We start from the raw sequence: 20,078 nt of genomic DNA, 5'->3' as shown, positions 1-20,078 counted from the left end.
CATCGGTTCTTCTGAACTGTCCATTTTCATCTCGTTTCATTTTTTTCATTGACTATTACTTATTCTGATCTTAATAATGCCATTATTGAGTTTTTAGACTAGCATTTGCCTAGTATTTTCCTATTCTGCTTATTTTCAAACTTATATTTTCTTTTAGGTCTGCTTCTTTTATTTATTTTAAATTTATTTATCTTATTTATTCTTTTTTTTTTTTTTTTTTGGCTGCATTGGGTCTTTGTTGCCTCACGTGGGCTTTCTCTAGTTGAGGTGAGTGGGGGCTACTCTTCATTGTGGTGTGAGTTTCTCATTGTGGTGGCTTCTCTTGTTGCAGTTGTGGAGCATGGGCTCTAGGCCCGTGGGCTTCGGTAGTTGTGGCACGCAGGCTCAGTAGTTGTGGCTTGCGGGCTCTAGAGCGCAGGCTCAGTAGTTGTGGTGCACGGGCTTAGTTGCTCCGCGGCATGTGAGATCTTCCCGGCCCAGGGCTCAAACCCGTCTCCCCTGCATTGGCAGGTGGATTCTTAACCACTGAGCCACCAGGGAAGCCCTAGGTCTGCTTCTTTTAAACAGCAGATAATTGTTATTTTATTCAAACACTGAAGCTTTAAAAAAACTTTTAAAACTTTTTTCATCAATACCTGTACCCACATGTGTTCTTTGGTTATTTAGAAACAATTCTCAGATATCATATTTTATATTTAACACTTCAATATATATCTCTAAAAAGAAAATAACTTTAAAAACATAACCACAATACTATTATCACACCTAAACATTAATAATAGTTTCTTAATATCATCAAATACCCAGTCACAATCCAAATTTCCCAATTTTAAAACAAAATGTATTTGTTTGGATCAGGATCCAACAAATGTCCATACATTGCTATTGGTCAATATGTCTCTTAAGCTCTGTTTAATCTGAAGTTCCACTTGTGCCTCTGTATTTTTTCCTTACTCCTCTACCCTTTGTCAAATCTCTCACCTAAAACTGTCCCAAGTTGAGCTGTCAGGAGAGAGCCCTTGGATGGGACTACTGTATATAAAATAGGTAAGCAACAAGGATATACTGTATGACACAGGGAATTATACTTACTATCTTATACTGACCTATAATGGAGGATAATCTGCAAAAATACTGAATCACTATGCTGTGCACCTAAAACTAACATAATATTGTAACTCAACTATACTTCAATTAAAAAAAAGAAAAAGAAAGAGAGAGCCCCTGGACTTCACAATGAACAGTATTCTTCACTGCTACCCTCCCACTTATTTTACATTTCTCAGGATTCATCAATATGCTGGACCGAGTCTGGTGCAGGTCATCTTTTCCTGCTGCTTCTGCTATGTCTATAGCTTCACAGTGGTTTCACTAGACAATATGTACAAGCAGTGAGAATCATATACAGTCATTTATGTGAACTCTCTGAAAATCCTCACCTTCCTCCTTTCTCCTGGTATAGACTGGGGCTGGGGAAAACGGTGCTATTAGTGGCTAGGGACTGCTGTGTCATCTCTCATTACACCATGTAAGTCTGTTCCTACTTGTTAGTGTTTCTCTTTAGAAAGCACACACTTGGAATCTCCTTATTTTCAGCTACCAGCCTTAGTAACCCATTTTTGTAAAACTGGAAAAGTTTTCTTCAACACCCTATTAGATACGTATAACGTTTGATTTTCCATATCTCTCTTTTACATTCTTTATCTTCTCTATTAAAAATTCCACTTCTTTGCTTTTTACTGGGTATTGATAATGATAGCTAACATTTGTTAAGTATTTTATGTATCAGACATTTAGATTTTGCATAAATTAATCATTTAATCCTTATGGCACTCCAGTGAAGGAGGCACTCTTTAGCTCAATGTTACAGATGAGGACTTGAAACCTAGAATCAATACTTAGAAAAGATAACTAAAGTAGCACAAGATGAAATACCTGAAAAGGAGTGGAGCTACAATTTGAGTACAGGTCGTCTAACTACAAAGTCTAGGATCCCACCACAACACTATACTGTGGTTACACTCTGTTCTAGGAGAAGTCTAGCAGTGGATCTAACCCATTAATTTGATTTCCATAAATGTCCATTCTGCCACTTGTCAGTTTTACTTTTAGTTGTTTAGTTATTTATTTACTTGCAATCATATTTTTAAATCTATAAGAATTCATTCTTGCTTTCAATGACTACTTTCTAATACCATCTAATGGAAACCCGTTTTAATTTTATCTATGCATTATCCTTTAAATCTCATGGGGAGTATCAGTTACAATTCTTTTGAAGTTCTATTTAGTTTTCCCCCATGACTACTGTTAATGAAGGTCATTTTCTCTGACTCTTCAGAAGAGAACCTGTCTTCTGGTGGCAGATTCTCTTCTTTCATCTAGTTATTTTTTGCTGTCTACTCACTTATGAGTGAAGGGTTACAACAATCAGCACCAGTGGCCAACGTGGATTTCCTTAGCAATCTTGCTGGATTGTGTTGAGCATCCCTTGGTAGTCCTCTTCCCTTCCAGCCTTGTGGAGGGCAGGTAGGTGTAAGGATCTTGGATAAGCTGAGTCAGCTGGTCTGGGTCAGAAAACTTTCTTTTTTCCAGATGTGTCAGCTAGAAGCAGACCTGAGGAACAATCTCAGAGCCACCCCTTTAGGGAGTTCTTGGGGGCCAAAGCCCTACTCAACTTCACTTGTCTCAAATGAAGTTCAGGTTGAATGATATGCCAGCGGTCTGTACATGGGCCACTCAGGGTGGCTTTCAACATCCTGTGGTTTGCTCTCTGGTGGCTGACCTGATCCTCAACCTGCCACTCACACAGCCTTTGCTCATGGGATCCCAGGGACATTGATGGATGGTTCGAAACGTCGTTGCCAGTGGGAAGCAGGAGGGGTTACAATGACTAAGCATGAGTGAGGTTTTATTGATATACTGAGCTGTCCCCCCCACCTCCCATGTGGTTTTGTGGTGGAAACTTCCACTGAGTAGAATTTTTGACTTCACTCTACTTCAGAAGCCTGCTACAAAGAATTGTCCATTTTATTTATTTGTGCCATCCTCACCAAACGAAGTCTGGAGATAAACACCAGAATTGGCCACTGTCTACAACTTTATATTCATTTATATTCATTACTGTGGTGTAATGGTTCATCACAGTATCGATTAACCATTATACCACAGTGTTATACCAGTTTACTCAGGGAGGGGAGAGGGCATCTAACCCAAAGGTAGCCAGTCCTACAAGAAAGCCTGGAACGAAACAGTTTTGTCCAAACAGGGACAAGCTGGACCAGTCAGATTCTCACTCTCAAGAATTCAAATGGGGAAATACGGTGAGATTCAGGCACTGGCAGGAAGAACAGAATATAAAAGGGTGTAGAGAGAGATCTTGAGGTACTTTAGGGACCAGGATCAAGTTAAAGTTATGAAGAAGCAGAAAACATTTCATTTACATCAAAGACATACATCAAAGGGTGATGAATTCAGTTGATAGTATGAGAAGAAAAAAGACACAGAAAGAACACAGATTGAGATAGCAATGGAGTCACACTAAAGGCATGCTTTACAGTGAGTATCTATCAACCTGCTTCTCTCAGAGATCAGTTACAGTCTCCATGAGATCACACAGAGCAGCAGAGTGCCCCTGGACAATGTATGACAATTACATCCTTTGACTTTTGGGGGAAGATGATTCGGTTCTTAATAATCAGACCATGCACATTTCGGAAATTGAGAAAATAGAAAAGTGTCAGATATTTTATGGGAAAAAATTTATCAACTTTTTTTTTTCCCCTCTACTTTATACATTTAAAATTCCAATGAGAGAGAGAGCATTTTGTTCTGGAACATTCAGTGAGAGCCACTAGCAGAGTAGGTGAAGTCTTCCTGATGATTAAGAATGACACAGACATACCCTTTACAAAATTCAAGCAGGCAAGTCTTTCAGAAATGGATCAAAATGAAGTTCTGTATAATAGCTGAGGGGCTTCTCTCTTAACTTTTGAGCAGAGATGTTTTCTCAATATTGTTTGATAAAAGTTTCAGCATGGTTGTCAGAGGAGAAAGCAATAAGGTGATGGCTGCAATAGCCTATAGAACCTAAAGAGAGACAAAAAGACCCTGAGCAGATGGAGTGTAACTAAGGAGACATTGTGGAATGGAAACTATCTGTTATGAAAAAGTGGAGAAGGCTATGGTGAAAGATTCAGAAAATAGGAATATTAGAATAGATGCTAAGGTGCTATAGGAAAAAAGAGCCCTAAAATACAGGGGCTTGACTAACATAGTAATGTATTTCTCGGTCAAGAAACAGTCTAGTGGTGAGTGGTCCAGATTGGTGGGAGAGCTTTCCAGTCTTCAGTTAATCATTCAGGAACATTGTTTCTTCCATCTTGCTGCTTCTGCAGTCCCTAGGGTGTTGTTCTCATTAATCATTTGAAATTAGATCAAGCTAGAAGGAGAAAGTACAGAGATGGAGGGCAGGCAATTTCCTTTTAAGCAAATGGTATAGAAGTCGCATACATTTCTTCCACTCACACTCTTCCACTTCCACTGGTGAGAACAAATCACCTATCACTGATCATAACTAGTTGCAAAGTAGGCTGGGTAGTGGAGGCGCTAGCTGAACATCCATGTGCCAGGTAAAATTCCACTATTAAGGAAGAAGAAAAGAAAGGATTTCTGGTAACCGCTAGCAGCATGCCACACCAAGATCATCCCTACTAGGGAGTAAATCTCTTGAAAAGTTTGGAAACCCAGGTCAATAATGTCTTTCTCTGAGAGCCCAAAGCCATCTTTGTGGGTTACGAGTCAAGAGGCAAGTCTGTGAAGTCTGGCACAACAGTGCCAATGGAGCCTTTTAGTTACCACCATAAAACTTCAACTATTGTTGAAATCGTTTTCTGTTTGCTTCATCCCCAAAGATTCTGTGTGAAAGTCCAGAATATTTTCTTTGCTTTTCTAAAAGGCACAATCTAGACCCTCTCTTTTAATGCCCTGAAAGATTAGCTCTGCTCGGGGATATCCTCAAATCTCAGCCTTTTGTTTTTCTCCAGAGCCTTCTTCAAGTGCTCCATTGTTTTTCCTCACAAAGGAACACAAGGCAAACTCTCCAAAGGGGCCAAGGACTCTTAGTTCTCTCCTTCTGTCAGGACTTCTTAGGTAGCTCAAAAAGCTTAAATAAATACTGGAATTTATTGGCTTATGTAACTTAAAAGCTCAAGGGACAGACTATAGGTACACCTTGATCCAGGGGTTCAAATTATGTCATCAGGATATTATCTCATTCCCTCTATGTCTCTCAATGCTACTTTTCTGAGTGTTGGTTTCCTCCTTTGGCAAGTTCTCATTCATGTTGGCTTCCAACATTTCAGGCTTTAAGTTTCATAGCTCTGCTTGTAGCAGGAAAAGAGAATATACTCCTTTCTCCTCAGCTGAAGCAAAAGTACCCAAGATTGTACATCAGTGGCTCTGATAGGATCACTGGCTCATGTTTGAATTAATCAATGTGACTGTGGAATTGAATGCTTTGAATGGTCAGCACCACATCATAGGAGAAAGCTAAGTCAACACAAATCAGTAGAAAGGAATATCAGGGTGCTGTTAGCAGAAGGGAGCATGGATCCTGGGCAACAAAACAACAACAGATGTCCACTGCCCATTCATTTGCCTATGAAGTTGACAAATCCAAACTGGTCTTAGGATGACTCTTAAATACTTGCCTTTGAATAAAGATACTCTAAAGCCCTTTAAACTACTTAGTTTCCCTGAGTCTTCTTCTTGCAGTCATACTCCAAGTGTTTGTCATTATCATGTCCTCATGGTCTTTAACCCTGAGGGCAGGCATATGCCTTCCTACAAGGACCTACTGATCATGAGTTACGTCACAGTAATTGCCATTTTGCAATTATAATTTCTTAAGGTTTTCATTTTGCAGTCCACTTCCATTTTCTGTAACTTCATGCTGTACTTTATTTCTTTTTTTAAAAAAATTATTTATTATTTATTTTTGGCTGTGTTGGGTCTTTGTTGCTGTGTGCAGGCTTTCTCTAGTTGCGGTGAGTGGGGGATACTCTTCGTTGTGGTGTGTGGGCTTCTCATTGCGGTGGCTTCTCTTTGTTGCAGAGCATGGGCCCTAGGTGTGTGGGCTTCAGTAGTTGTGGCACACGGCTCAGTAGTTGTGGCTCACAGACTCTAGAGCGCAGGCTCAGTAGTTGTGGCACACGGGCTTAGTTGCTCCGCGGCATGTGGGATCTTCCTGGACCAGGGCTCGAACCCGTGTACCCTGCACTGACAGGCGGATTCTTAACCGCTGTGCCACCAGGGAAGTCCCTGTACTTTATTTCTAATGAAATGGATTACTTAAAAAAACTTCATGTCCCATTTAATATAATGAGGGACACCAAAACTAAAGCATCCATAGCAAGAGTAATTTGTAAAGGATTTCAGGAAAGAAAACCTCCTTTATTTCTTAAACAGAATAATAGATCTCTCCAAGATACAATGGAGACTGGTCCTACTGATAGTTGGTTATATACCCTGCCATAGTCTCTAAGGCTTGGAATAGATAAGACGTTTGCCACAGTAATATCAAGATCTTGTTCATATTAATGAGGACTAACCAGGGAGCAGGGAATCCAGTTTTACCATTGTTCTCTTGGAACAAGCTAGATTCATTGGGACTTAAACAATGTAGTGTAGGGTGAGGTAGTTAAGACCATAGACTCTGAGACATTTTCCCCAGGATTGAAATTCTACATCTACTACTCACTGCCTGTTTGACCTTAGGTGAGTTACTTGACTTCGCTATTCCTTAGTTTCTTCAACTGCAAAGTAGAAATAATAATAGTATTGACCTCACAGAGTTGATGTGATGCTTCTATGAGTTAATATGTATAAAATGTTTAGAATAGTGTGAGAACTATGAAAATAAAGTAAGAGCCATATAAATGCATAGTAAGAACTTTGTTAGCTATTATTAATTTTTCATGAATATTCATGTATAAATATGTAAATAAACAAAGTGAGGGAAGTATTCAGTAGCAAGTTCCTTGAAGAAACAACTGAAGCACAAAACCCACATTTTCTTTTTATGAATCCCACTTAAATTATCCACATCTGAGTAAGAAAGTGGGAATGACATACTAATGGAAAAACAGGCTAACCTAGTTTCACATTTGAGAGGTGGAATAATTTATGGGAAGGCTCTCAAGGCTTCTAAATGCTGCAATCAAATCACTATATGGAGAAAGCTACAAAATCAAATTCCAAACAATGAAAACATTAGTTTCTTAATGGAACAGTTCCAACCATCTGGCATTCATATGTTTGCAGGGAGGCTATTGTGCAGACATAATGACCCAATCCCACCTCTAGGCAAGAAGCTTTCATGAAGGAAGTTTACCCTGGCCATTTGTGGCTGGTTAATATTACCAGAAGAGGTTTTATGGTGTTTTTTGTTTGTTTTTTTGTTTAAGTGTTCCACTGTTAATGTTTCAAATTCAAACTTTTTTTTCAAGAGAACACAGAAAGAAGGAACTTCAAATATATTTGTAGAGTGCAAAAGAGTGGGTAGGAGATTTCAGCATCTCAGAAATAAGCTTTTTCTTGAAGGCAATTTTTAAAAAGAGGTGCCCTGTTGCATAGGTTGGATTCAGTCTTGATGATAATCTATTATCTCTTCTAAACAGATTTAAATTAAATGTTAGATAATCTTCTCATCATACTTTAACAACCGATTTTGAATGAAACTTGGAACACAGAAAATAATGACATTTCATTTTTCTTTGAATGAACTGTCAATTTTGTTAGCATATTATCTTTTCTCTCTACTATGGAACTTGACCTACTGTTGAAGGTTCATTCATTCACTTAAGATTAATAATCCAACAAGTATTTACTAAGCCTCTACTAAGTGCTAGGTACTGCATGAGGCATACCTATTCAATAGAGTGTAAAAAGATGAGTTTTTAAGAAATGAAAACAGGTGTGTTATGAAAAGGGCAGCTTGATATAAAATGTTAACAGCATGAGAGATTTTTAAAAAGACAAAAGGAAGAACTGGAAAACAATTTAACATTCAATGTAAATAAAAGCCACATTGGAGTGATTAGAAAGAAAAATATGCTATGGATAATAGAATCAATCATGTGGGTTTCACACTTTATAAGGTCTCTTAGGATGCAGGGCAAAAGATTAAAAAAAGGGCAAAGAGATAAAAATGACAAGAGAGGAACTGAATGGAGAACAGAGAACAAAGAGCCAGTATATTGACGAGGCTGATCCTGAAGGAGACAGAACAAATGAAGCAAAGCCACAATTACATATATAGTAGAAGAAAACTTTCCTGAGCTTATTGTATAAATTTATAAAATGAATTATAAATTTATTATATAAAGACCTATTTCTGTAGATTTGTAGTTTCTAGGTTATTACATAATTTACTTTTTATTTTTTTGAAGAGAATAGAAAACATTCAAAGATACACAAAGACTAAATATATACTACCCATAAAGCCTTGTCGAGAAATGTAAACATTAGTCCAAGTGCCTGAGGTGTATACCAAGTTGAGAACATTTAAAAATTATTATTAAAATTTTTTATTAAAAAGAAAGAATAAAATAAATTCATTAAGCATTCAGCACCAGAAACTAAGGAGATTTACAAAATAAACCCAAGGAAGTCAGTAGGAAGGATTTAACTATGAACAAAACAACTAATAAGATACACAGCAGAAAATGAATAGCATTGATAAATCCATCCTAGATCGGTTTCTTTTTTTCATAAAGGTCAAAAAAAAATCCTTAGCAAAGCAAATCATTGAAACAAAGCAAAACAAAACAAAAAACACGTAACCTACAGTACTAGGTTAAACAAAGGGGTGAAGACCATAACAATTCCAGTTCAAGCAATTTGAAAATATCAACAAAAAGACTATTATATGACGATCATTGAAAGATAAATAGAAAGCTAAATAGGATAGAAACTGTGGAAGATACTTGTGCAGGTTGGGTTCTATGTAGATGCCGAGGCTGAGGTAGGAGAACAAAGAAAGGGTTTATCGGGGAGTAACATCTATGAAAAGAAAAGGTGGAGAAGGATAGGACAGGGGGAGCTACCAGACCATGATACAGACCCAATAAAGTCTTCACTAGCCCAATACTGACCTTGGGAGCAAAGATGGTTCATTAGAGAAGTCCCTCATTAGACAGAAATGGCTAGGTCCTTGTACCCCCCACGCCCCCACCGCTCAGTCATTGGCCATGGTTGACCATGAGAAGAGTGTAATCTTGGCTATCACTTTGCTCATTCATTGGCTCAAGGGATGCCCTAAGAAGAATGTGGCGTCACCTTAAATTGCTGAAGCCATGGACCATCTGCTAACCACACCCTTTGCAGCAGGCTTGTGAGTTCTTTCTTGGAATGGATTTGAATGGCACATATCCATGTCTGCTGAGCAGGCTCAGCCTTCCTGCTTGTGGAGATGATCAGGAATTCCACCTCTTCCCTCTCCTTTACCAGTTGGAAGAATTACGGAAGGGGGAGGATCGTGTGCATTCAAGTTCATCTTGGAATATATTACGATACTCAGTGTAATTTATACTTGCCAAAACCTGTCCTTAATGGGTCAGATGCATGACCTGTTAGTCTAAATTTCTACAAGTCAGTTCAGATCTCTCTCTGGGAAAAAGTCCAGTTATTGTTATTGCTGTTTATCTTTTATCAACTTAAGGTCCCAGAAATGGCTTTTAGATAACTTTTCAGAGATACTTTTTTCTAGATATTTTCTCAGTAATTGGAGATTAATTAACCTCATCAGCAAATTCTGTCCAGGCTCAATTGCTATACTTCCTTCCTTCTGATCACTGTGCGTCTTCCCAGGGGTTTTAGAGTATCCCGTGTTACTGTCTCAAACCCCCTATAGTCCCTCTGTACTCTGCAAATTAGTAGTGACTTCTGTGAGGTCACCTCTTGTCTGCAGAGCAATCCTCCGAAGGTTGTGGCCATATTTTATATCAAATTCGTTCCTGTTCTAGGGTTTGTGATCTTTGCATGGCACAGATACAAGGTGGCCAGGGGTCCTTAGCAATCATGGATAAGAACTCCATATTTATTGGGTGTTATAAGCTGAATTGTGTCTCCCCCAAACTCTTTTTGAAGAACTTAAACCTCAGCACCTCAGAACGTGACTGTATTTGGAGTCAGGGCCTTTAAAGGGGTGATTGAGGTAAAATGAGGTCATAGGGGTGGACCCTAGACCAACAGGACTATCCTCATAAGAACAGATTAGGGCACAGACGAACACAGACTGAGGGGAGGCCGAGTAAAGACATCTGGAGAAAACCACCATCTGCAGGACTAGGACAGAAGCCTCAGAAGAAAGAACCCTTGATCTTGGACTTCTAGCCTCTAGATCAGTGGGAAAATGAATTTCTGTTTTTTAAACCACCCAGTCTGTAGTACTTTGTTATTGGCAGCCCTACCAAACTAATACAGTGGGTATCAATCTCAGCCAATAAACTTAGATATTCAAGAAGGGTTTTTCTATGTTTCAGATTAAATTCTTTTCTGGATCTCCCATTCCTCATGGTTGGTGGGAAAACATGAGCTCAGTTCTTTTGCAGTTTTCTTCTTTTCTTAGGGAATTATAGTTACACACCCCTATCTAGGTCAGTTACTCTTCCCGAGTTTTATGTAATGGCAACGTGTTGGAGGGGCTTCTCTAGCATCGGTCTGCAGAGGTTGCCTCTGAGACTTCCTTTGTTCAAGTCCACTGCTGATATGTTACCTGTGAGACATGACCATCTGTGACTAAGCTATGCCATGTTCCATCTACCTAAACACATCTTGCAGTCTTTTCTTCTAAGGCAGCTTGCTTTCTCTCCAGCAGAATTGCTGGGAAGCAGGACAGAGGTGCCCTCTGTTCTTGGGATACACAGTCTTCTCTCTGTTGCTCTCACATTCCAAGTATACTTTTTTTCCTTCAGGTCTATGCATACTGTTTATGCCTGTAAATCCCCTTCTCCTAAGAGCTTAGGTTTTCTATAAAGAGTTTGGCTCTTCTGTTTTCTGTTTTGTCATATACTTTCCAGAGCAATGAGCACAGAACATACGGCTATTCAACAATGAGAGAAGGAAAGTGGAAATACAGGGAGAAGAAAACATGGAAAAAAAATCTCAAAATATAGTTTGGTCATGTAATTATTATATCCCACTAAAGCCAGAAGACACATACTATTGATTATATAAATATATTTTATGGTTATATAGAATTAGAATCCTAGCCATGGAAAGTCACAGGCTTTTTACATAGGAATAATCTACTGACTTGCTTATTATTAAAAAAACAGTTTTTATTGAAGTATGGTTGATTTACAATGTTGTGTTAGATTCTGGTGTACAGCAAAGTGGTCCAGTTATGCATGTATATATATTCTTTTTCATTATAGGTTATTATAAGATATTGAATATAGCTCCCTGTGCTATGCAATAGGAACTTGTTGTTTATCCTGACCTGCTTATTATAGTTAATTTTTCTTAGGACATGTGTGGAGTGTATCTTGGTTTTATATAGGAGTACAGTCATTCCCTGCTCTTAAGTGTTGTAGTGTTTAATATGTTCAATCAAAACAGCAGCCCTCAGAGGATGTGATGGCTGAATATTATTCCATAATAGTTTGTCTTAGAAATATCATTGTATGGATAGATCCAGATAATGACACTTGTGTTTTGAAACATACTATTCAGGTGTAATTTACAAATAATAAGTTACACCAATCTTAAATGTTCAGTTCACTGAGTTTGGACACATACATACACCCATGTTACCACAACACAAAGCAAGATATAGGATAGTTCCCTTACCCCAGGAAGTTCCCTTGTGTGCCTTTTCTATCAGTCCCCATTCCCTATGCAATCATTGTTCTAACGTCATAGATAAGTGTTGCCTGTTCTGGAACGTCACAGAAATGAAATCATATAGTATGCACTGCTTTGGATCTAATTCTGTTCAGCATATTTTTGAGGTTCATCCGTACTGCTGTGTATATCAGGAGTTTGTTCCCGGTATTGCTGAGCAGTCTTCCATTCACGTCCATTATTGTTTTTTAACCTGTGGAATTTACTCTGCTTCTGGCAAGAGTAAATGTTGTCAGAGAAATGAGGGGGATTGGCAGAGGCATTCAGTTCAATGTGACCAGTAGAGTTTGTACAAAGGTGTAACACGCCCACTTCTGGCAAATGCCCACTCTAGAGGGCAGGTCATCAGAATCTCTACTTTTCTCAGATCAATCCACAATCTAGGCTATAGGGTGTCATTGAACCCCTGATTACATTCAAAGTGTGTATGAATATATATATATATATATATATATATATATATATATATATATATATACATTAGTTAAGCCAAGGTAACTGAGAGATTCCCCAAGTTTAGTGGCTCAAAGAACAAAAAATTTCTTTTTCACATAAATGTCCAGAGAGATGCTCACGTCAGTAGAGAGGCTCTCCTTCATGTGGACAGGAGCGTCCTTCAAGCGTCAGGAGTCACGGCTGCCTGTCATCTTCCATCCGTGGCTTCCAAGGTTGGTGTGGGTATTGCCATCCCATCAACAGAAGGGACAAAGAACCTGAGGGAGCACACCTGAGAGGAGTTTTTGGTAGTCCCACAATCAGCAGAAATCACTTATGCTCGAGTTATACTGGAGACACCTCAGTTACGTGGCCTCGATTAATCGCAGGAGAGGCTGGGAAATCTAATCTAGCTGGTGCCCCAAAAGGAGAGAATGGATATTGCAGTTGCTTCTGCTACAATATGTATATCCTACGTTTACCTATAAAGCAGTTTCATAGCTTTGATTCAGTTCTGAAGGGGGTCCACATCCAAAAATGTTTCAGAGCCTTCTGTTAAGGGACCACTACCCCACTGCTTCTTCCACCTTGCTCTAGGAGGTATAATAGGCTATCAAGTCAAAACAACAGAAATGACATAAGATACACATGACTTGGGAAAACCCCTGTCCCACTTTTGCCCAGAGTGGCACAGTACTGCACATATTCCTTGGAACACTCATTGCAGGTCTTGAGGCAGACATCACATCAACTACTAGAACTCACAAGAATCCAGCATATTAGACTCGGCCATAGTTTATTTGAAAGAAAAGAGCAGACGCCTTTATGGTTTGTACTTTTTGCACCGTTTGTAAGAAATTCTTCTCTACCCTGAAAAGATGAAGATATTCTAAAAATCTGGAAGTTTTACTTTAGGTCTTCACATCATTGGGAACTTATGTTTGTTTACAGTGTGAGGTAGGTATCCCATGTTGTTTTGGAAATATATTTAGAGAACGCTAAAGAGAACTACAGAGAACATCTTTGATGTACTATTTTACATGGGCTTATCTCATTTATGTGTGGTTCTGTTTCTGAACCTGCCATTCTCTTTCATGAGATTATTTACCAGTCTCTGCACCAATCCTACATTGTTTCAGTTGGTGAAGCTTTAGAATATTTTGATACCTGGAGTGACAATTTTCCCTCCTTATGCTTCTTCAGAATTGTCTTAGTTATTCTTGGCCTCTTCCACTCCCACATGACTTGTAGAATCACTTTGTTAAGGTCTATGAAAAACCCTATTACAATTTGGAGTAGATTGCACTCTGTTTATGGAGTCCTCTCGTCCATGAACATGATATTATCTATCCATTTATTGAGGCCTCTTCATGTACTTCAATAAATTTTTATAATTTTCTACATATAGTAAATACAGATACTATACCTTTCTTTTAATTTTTATTCAAGTTATAATAAAAATTTGTTGCTACATAAGTGAGACCTTCAAACATTTATTATTTATAATGGGCTGTGGCTTCATTGTACATTGATCTTTTATTCAACAATGTTGCTAAACTCTCTTCTTTGTTCTAATATTTTATTAGATTTGCTTGAATTTTCTCAGAAGACAATTATATCATCTACAAATCACTTTTTTCTTCTTTTCCACACCTTATATCTTCCAATTTCTGTGTGTGTGTGTGCATGTGTATGTGTTATTATCTTGGCAAGGTGCTTTATTACAATGTGGAATAGAAATGGTAAAGTGATCCTCGTTTTCTTTCTTACTTTAAAAGGAAAATGTTTAATGAATTAACATTAAGAATAATGCCTCTAGAATTAGGTTGTTGGTAGCAACTCTATCATGTTCAGGAAATTCCTCCCTTTTCTAGTTTGTTGAGATTAAGAAAAATGAGTGGCAAATTTCTTTACATTTTCTAATATGAAGCCATTCTTACATTATGGTATCAGCCATATGTGATGTATTTTTGTGATGTATTTGTGCTTGTGATGTATTTTTTAAAAACACATTGCTGAACTTGGTTTGATTATATGTAAGAATAAAATTTTTTATTCCTTTTGAGATTGGTCTAGAATTTTCCTTTCTATTTTTTTTTTGTTTGTTTTTTGTTTTGTTTTTTTTGCGGTACGTGGGCCTCTCACTGTTGTGGCCTCTCCCGTTGCGGAGCACAGGCTCCGGACGCGCAGGGTCAGTGGCCATGGCTCACGGGCCCAGCCGCTCCCCGGCATGTGGGATCTTCCCGGACCGGGGCACAAACCCGTGTCCCCTGCATCGGCAGGTGGACTCCCAACCACTGCGCCACCAGGGAGGCCCTTCCTTTCTATTTTAATGTCTGATCTTGGCATCAAGATTTTATTAGCTCATAAAATAATTGGGGTGCTTTCCTTCTTTTTCTCTGAAATCATTTGAATAGAGATTACCTATGAAGATTTGGTAAATCTTTGCCACCAAATTTTTGACCCTTTTTGTAGGTAGATTTAGAAATATGAATTTAATTTATTCAATAGTTACAAATATATTCATGTTTTTAATTTGTTTGACTCAATAACGTTTTGTAATTTGCATCTTATTAGAAAGTATCTATTTCAGCTAAGTTTTAAAAATGTTCACAACATTCTGTTAGTATTAGAAAAAAGTCTCGAAACTATAATTATAATTTCATTCATAGTCTTGTTTCTTTTCTCTCTTTCCTCAGTATCAGTCTTACTAGAAATTTACCAATTTTATTATTGTTTTATAGAACTTTTTGTTTTGTGACCCTTTCTATGAGTTTTTGGATATTTAGGTCTATTTTTAGCTCTAAAATTATACATATAACACACATATATTTTTTTTCTTCATTTTCTTCCCCCCTCCCCTTCTGTTTTAGATCAAAGGCTTTTTATTTGGGTGAGGGAAACTACAGGAAAAGGATTTGCTCACCCTTGATCTACTTCAGACACTACCCAGATTATTCATGCAGAAATAGCTGATAAGAAAAAGGTGAGCAAATAGTCAGTGTACTTAGGGCTTTCATTTCATTGTAGTCTGGTCCTCATACAGGGCTGCTGCCCACACAATCCCATCTTCTACTCTCTGTTCCTAGAGTCTCTTTATGTCACTTCTACCCTGAAGAGTGTTATTTTATTTTATGCTATTTTAGTTTTACTACATTGGGCTGACCTCACCCACCTCTGCCACTGGCCTTTTAAAATAGACGCGTTTCCTAAGGAGAATGATTTCTTTCTAGTCAAGGGGAAAAACAGCAGCGAGGCATAAATACCCCATTTTAACAAGGAAGAAACCTCTGCCTGAGAGGCACCTGAAAAATTTTCCCAAGCAGGCTGAATTCTCTCAGGGTATTGTTTCACCGGAATACATTCTCTGCATCAGTCTCTACATTAACAGACTGGAGGGAAAGTTTCCAACAGATCTTTTTGCTGATAGGTTTGACTGCTCTCTAGTAGAAAATTTCAAAGGCTTTTTGCCAGACGGAAGGGAATGTGGGAAGGCAGAGGGAACTGGCATGACCAGCAAACCCTTCTGAACAAATAACAGAGCCAAAAGTAGTGACAGCCAATGTTCCAATCCTAAATGCTCTGCACATTATAGTCCTTGGACCACTAGATAACAGCAATAATCTGACAAAGTCTACAGTTATCAAGATATTAATGTAAACTGTACTTGAAATACTCCTCATTCAAATTCTCTTCATTTTGCTGAAAATATTTTTTCTCACGTTTGACAGCACCAGCTATCTTTGGGCCTCTGGCTCTGGTGAAGTCATTTGAAGAAACAGATCTAGAGAAACATTGCTTGGCAGAGGATAAGAGAGAAAGGTTAGGACAGAAAGCATTAAGATGACTATCCAAGAAATGGAATCAGTTTGATAGGCAAGAGGGCCACAGACAGATAAAAACATTAAAGAAAGTATATCGAGCTATCTTTCTGCATCTCTATTGAAATAACATCACCTACTGTTGGGTTTGAAGAAGCCTGCTCAAAGATATTATCTTACTTTATTAAAGGCAACCTGGAACCTGATAAAATAGACTTTATTAGTATTATTATCCCATTTTACAGATGAGAAAACTGGCTCGTTTGGAACACAATACTAGTTTTGATGGATTAATCTCTGTGCTGAACTGGATTCTGTATTGGATTTCATTTTCTCTCTCCTTTTACACTGGGCATACAGCCTGCAGTTGATTTTGAAGTTATTAAACAAAAACTGGGTGAAGAGCAGTCTCATTCAGACAGGTCCGCATGTGTCAGGGAGACAGGTCTGTCCAGGCTGACCTTGTACTTTGCTCTCCAATTCATTCTAGGCCATGGTAGGACAAATAAAGAGGAAAGAAAGTTTTTTTAAAGCAAATAACTTGGAACTCTTGAATACATGTCACGTCTTGCGTGGACAGAACTCCTCATTTGATGTTAGAAAGGATCACAGAGTAGTTAAGGCAGTTAATATATAGTCAAAGCAGAAGCAGCCATATTCCTTAATATGGTAAGAGGTAAAATCAGTATCCTGGGAAAACATTCAAGCTGAGTGGTAGGCAAGAAACTCATTTGCACTTTGTCTTTGATTTATGAGGAAGGGTGAAAGATTGAAATAATTAATTTGTAAATTAATTATTTGATACTATTTATTGCTATAGTTAATATAATAATTATTTTAAATAAAATTTTAAAATATTCTTTTTACTAGATATAGAAGTTTTGGTATTGAGAAACCCAACAGTAAATACAAAGAGCGTGTAGTAGAAAGAAGACAGGAAAATGAGCTAAGTGATTTTTCTGAGGTGGGTAGAGCTATGGTGCAAAACAAAAGTCCCTTTCAGTATAGTCTTTCTTTTCTTACCAATATATGCTTTTTATTATATTTAGATTATATAGTGGACATTTTCCTATTTGTCCTGGTATCTTTCTTTAGAGTTTAAGATCAGCTCTCATTATTTTTGCGATAAGAGTTTTTATATGCATTTCTGCATGCTGTAAATGAACATATTAGCACCGTGCATGTATTAAAATTTCTATTTTTTCACATTTTAATGGATTATTATAAAATAAATGATAAATTGGTAGGAAAGGAGAGGAAGCAGAGTTCTTTAAGGCTGATTTTTTAACAAAGGGGATTTGCTACATTGTTTGAAAAAGGAAACAGCTTGAGAGTAATGGATGAGCAGTCAGGGTTTAGCTTTGAGCGCCCTGTGAAAACCGCAAGACGAACTCAATCAAGGTTCGAAACAGTCACTTGCGGGCGACGGTCACGTTCTCTTCGAGGCAGACCTCACTGGAAGCTTAAGACGTTTCCATCCCCACCAAGAATTCTTCCCCTCCCCGCCCTGTGCGGTTTCCGGTGACCTCTCATTTCTGCGAAGCCCAAGGTTACCGAGTGACTGCCACCAACGCAGCCCTCCCTCCTGGTTCTGCGTTTCTTTCTTATATGTACTTGTATCAGTCCTGCCAAGTTCCCTGACATACTGCTGTCGTAGACCCCACGTGCCGTTTAGAGTTTGCCCAGTTTTTACTTGTAAGCTGCTACTTTTGTTGTGTCGCGGCTTTAGCAGTGGAGCTAGAGGCAGCGAATTGCCAACACTCCAGGAAGCCAAGGGTGGGAGGTGGGTAGGGGGTGGCGCGGCTGGAGAGCCCCCGGTGGACCGGGTGTTGTTCCAGAACCTGGGCGAATCTCTGTGCCCGCCACTTTCCCGAGAACCATCCCCAGGCCTTAGTCCTGCGCCGCTCCCAACCACACCTCCAGGTGTGTATTCCCCGCCCTTAATTACTCTTCTAAAATTGATAGTTTGCACTTGCAAAGTTACACTGGGAAAGCGGAAGAGAAATTTATAATCATGGATATGGAGAACTAGGGGAACACAGTCACGCTTGCTTTGGTCTGCAGAGCCAGGCAATCGAAAACTCAGAAATGGAAACGTGTGCACCTTTCCGGCAGCAAAATTGACTCTGCGTTCTTTGCAGCCTCGACTTGAAGGCTGCACTGGGAGAAACTCCGTGCCTCCGGGAAAGTTTGGAAACGGAACTACGAGAGAGGCCAGACATCGGGGATTTTGCGGGCCCTGCGATGTCTTCCAGAGCTTTTCAAGTGGGGAGAGAAGAGCGACGAAATGAAAATGCAACGTGTAGGAGAGGCCGCCCGAGCCCCGCAAGTTGTCGGTCGCAGAGGTGAGCGCGGGAGCGGGTGGGGATGGAGATCCGGAGCTGGAGGCCGTGGGTCTCCAGACGCGGGTGGGTCCGATCCGGGTGGGGGGCGGTGGGAAGATGATGAATGGGAGGCTTGGGCTACCCTCCGCCCCCGCCGGCGGGGCGTCCGGCAACTGGATGGGGGAGGAGGAGCACAGAGGGTAGGGGCTCTGGGGGCGGCGCGCCAGGTAAGGGAATGAGCCAGGGGGAGGGAGTCGGGGGGGGGGTGGGAGTTGCTGACTTGTGCTACGTGGAGCCTGCAGAAAAGAAAGAAGGCGGAGGAAGAAGGGGGCAGGCGTCCGCCCTGCTCCCGCGGCCCTCCCTCGGCGCCCCCCTCCCCCGCCGCCCTGCCAGCGCGCCAAAGCCGGAGCAGTCGGGGCCGAGCGGCGGCTGACGCTCCCGGAGCCGCGACGCCCCTGTCCCCCAGCGGAGCCTGCCGGGATCTCGGGCGGCCTGGGCCGCGGCGCCGCCGAGCCCTCCCCGGCCTCCCGGCCGCGCGCGCGGGACCCCGGCGGGGTGGGCGCAGGGGGCGGCCCCGCTCCGGGCGACGGCCGAGGGGCGGGCGGAGGGCCGGGCTCGGCGGGCCGCGGGGCGGGGGCTGCGGGGATTGACCGCGCAGCCTGAAGCCAGCCCGGGGGCGGCGGGAGCCGGACGCGCGGCGGCGACGGGCGCAGGTAAAGGGACTGGCGCGGCGCGGGGTGGCGCGAGGGGACGGTGCCTTCTGAGCGCGGAGCCAGCTTTCGCCGGGTCCCTTCCGCCGCCAAACGGCGCGCTGTCCTGCGGCAGACGGGCTTTGTGGCTGTGTGTGTGTGTGTGTGTCTGTGTGTGTACGCGCGCGCCTGTGCCGGGTGTGGGTGGGTGTGCGTGCTCGCGGGCCGACCTGCAGGAGGCGAGGCGCTCCTGGCCTCCCCTGCCAACCAGTTGATCGAGCCCCGGGAGGGAAGTGGCCGCAGCCGCCCGGGCCGCCGGCCCTCCCGTCCCCCAACCGGGTCAGCGCTCCCCGGGGCCCACGCTGTGCCCCGTGCCAGCGGCCGGGACCCGCCCAAGTGACACGTAGGTGGTCTCCGGTTACCTGGGTCTGGGTGGGGGCCCGAGCTGGCAGGCGGGAGGCGCTCAACATTACCTCCAAGGCGCGTCCCGGTGGACGTGGACCGCCGGGGGTCCCCGCGACCCGCAGCGCCGACCTTCCGCACCACTTGCTTCTCACCGGCCACGCAGCGGTCTCTCCCCGCCTGAGGACTTTAAACTTAAGTTTCTGTCCGGACGTCTAACAAACACGTTTATCAAGTAACTGGGGAATCTAAGGCAAGGGAGGGACCTGGCTTTGAGTTGGTGGTTTTGAAATAGACGGGCTCGTTGTGTGTGTGTGCGCGCGCGCGTGTGCGCAGGACTAGTTTGTTGTGAATGGATTTACCATTTATTCTTGTTTTTCTTTGCTGCCATTTGGACTTTGATGTGTAAGAATGACGGTATCCAGGACTTGTTGCTGCCTTCAGTCTGGGGCCTGAGATTGCTGCTTTCTGCTGCTACTTCTCTTTTTGTTGTTGTTGAAATC

At 41.2% G+C, this 20,078-nt stretch overlaps 1 protein-coding gene across 1 annotated transcript in view; it reads left to right on the top strand.

Annotated features, from left to right (window-relative positions):
• The first annotated feature begins 17,946 nt into the window (after window positions 1-17,946).
• The window catches only part of LPAR1 (lysophosphatidic acid receptor 1), a 157,915-nt gene continuing 155,783 nt past the window's right edge, over window positions 17,947-20,078 (top strand). The window contains exon 1 of the mRNA XM_089913578.1: window positions 17,947-18,505. The gene's annotated coding sequence lies outside the window, so the exon portion shown is untranslated. The remainder of the gene's footprint in view (window positions 18,506-20,078) is intronic.

The sequence above is a fragment of the Delphinapterus leucas genome, chromosome 6 (assembly GCF_059928025.1).
Source record: "Delphinapterus leucas isolate spDelLeu-1000000601 "Yukka" chromosome 6, BTC_Dleu_Yukka2, whole genome shotgun sequence".
In the NCBI taxonomy this organism is placed as follows: Eukaryota; Metazoa; Chordata; class Mammalia; order Artiodactyla; family Monodontidae; genus Delphinapterus; species Delphinapterus leucas.
Note: the sequence above shows the minus strand (reverse complement) of the source record. Positions and strands in the feature narration are given on the sequence as shown.